Genomic DNA, 1,856 nt, shown 5'->3' with positions numbered 1-1,856 from the left:
ACTAACATCAAACTGTTGCATTTAAGCCTTCACATTCTGAGTCTTCACAACAGCATAAAGTTGCATTCTGAAAAGGTCACAGATCCTCAAGAGACCACCATGTCAACAGACAGGACTCGCTTTGACCCTCTTAGACCAGAGTTTACTCAGGGGAAATCTAGGATAACAGTGAGTCGATTTAATAGAAGTGAGTAGCAGGTTCTTAAGTAAACTGGACTGTCTGTATTTTTTAGTGTACTGGCTTCAAAGAAGCACTCACATGTTTTCTTATTAACTTCTTTTTTTCCCCCTAGTTTTCTGGAAAGAAATTTGATACCCAACAAATTACATTGTTAAATTACATTTTGTACCGAACAAATTACATTCCGACAAAAACTTTTCTTTGATTTGCCCTGATTGTTGGCAAGGTTTTTTATCTGACCTTAAAACCCCTAAGGGAAGTATGCTCATCTACCAAATATGTTCACCACATCGCCTCCTTAAAGGTTCTCTATGCAAGACTCAATAAAACGTTTGATGAAATCAGCTTCCTGGTTCAAAACAGAGTAGTGAGCCCTTGTCTTAGCTCGCTCTGGTTCATGCTGTGGGTGTGAGAAATCCTGGGTTCAAATCCCGGACGAGCCCTTCACAAGAGCATCTACTTGGACTGTGTGTGAATCTTTGATGCACTGTAACCCCTGCTTTCAAAACCCAAGAACTACTTAAAGCAGTTTCTAGCTAATATAGTTTCTCATTTCCTAGAAATATTGCTCATGTGGCATCTTACTGAAATCTTTTTTTTATAAAACATAGGATCCATTAATCTTGTCAGCAACCACCTACTTCACCTTCTACAAGGACAGGGCCAAAAAACGCAGGTCCTTCAGAGGACTGAAGTCTTCGACACTGACTCATCATGGCATTATTGCAAGTTTGTGAACCTAAACTCTAAGAAATCAGTTACCAGTTCAACATGGGTTTTGTGAATAATTGATTTTAAAGGAAAACACAGTTGACTTCTCCCAATCTTCTTTTCTTCAGAAACTTTGTATGGGAAGTTTAAGATATGTCCAGGAGATGTTTAGTCTAGTTTAGCATAAAGACCGGAAGCAGAAGAAAACAGCTTGCCTATTTTCGTCAACATCAAGTATAAGTAGCCGTGCAAACAGTAGCTAGACCAATTCCTTGAGGGAGATTATATTGTCTTGGCTCGTTGGTCTAGGGGTATGATTCTCGCTTAGGGTGCGAGAGGTCCCGGGTTCAACTCCCGGACGAGCCCTTGACAGCCTTACCTTCAACTTTAGATTGTAGTTATTCTGATGTACACATTAAAAAGAACAGGAGAATAAAATTTATTAACATTAAATTATTAATGCAGCACGTTAATTAAATGTCTGTTTTATAAAACATATCAATCCATTAATTTGGATACACTACTTTCTTTTCACCAAAATTTGAACCAAGATAGCCACATTCCTCAGAAACTTTCTATTGGAACTTTAACATAAGTCCGGGGGTCCAGTTTAGCATAAAAACCGGCAGCAGAGGGAAACGGCCTAGCCTAGTTCTTTCTAAGTGATGTAAAAGGAAACCATGCTGACTGTCTTGTATCTGGGATGATCGGTGATGTTTCTACTGTGATTAAATTCAACACTGTTCAATTATATTTGCTTTGAAAATGTGCCTCCTCTCTTGGCTCGTTGTTCTAGGAGCATGATTCATGTTTAGGGAGCGAGGGTTCCTCGGTTCAAATCTTAGACTAGCCCTTGACAACCTTATCTTCTAGGTTTGTCTTTGATGTTGGTATGTGCTTGAAACACTCTAAAGTTATTAATGTAGTGTCTTACTGAAATCAGTCTCTTATACAACATACGATC

At 38.8% G+C, this 1,856-nt stretch overlaps 1 non-coding gene across 1 annotated transcript; it reads left to right on the top strand.

The window, feature by feature from the left end:
- Positions 1–1,186: 1,186 nt before the first annotated feature.
- trnap-agg lies at positions 1,187–1,258 on the top strand. The gene has a single exon. It is a non-coding gene; the product is annotated as a tRNA-Pro (tRNA).
- Positions 1,259–1,856: the final 598 nt, after the last annotated feature.

This window comes from Xiphias gladius, chromosome 15 (genome assembly GCF_016859285.1).
Source record: "Xiphias gladius isolate SHS-SW01 ecotype Sanya breed wild chromosome 15, ASM1685928v1, whole genome shotgun sequence".
NCBI lineage: Eukaryota > Metazoa > Chordata > Actinopteri > Istiophoriformes > Xiphiidae > Xiphias > Xiphias gladius.
This window is presented reverse-complemented; position numbering and strand designations above follow the sequence as displayed.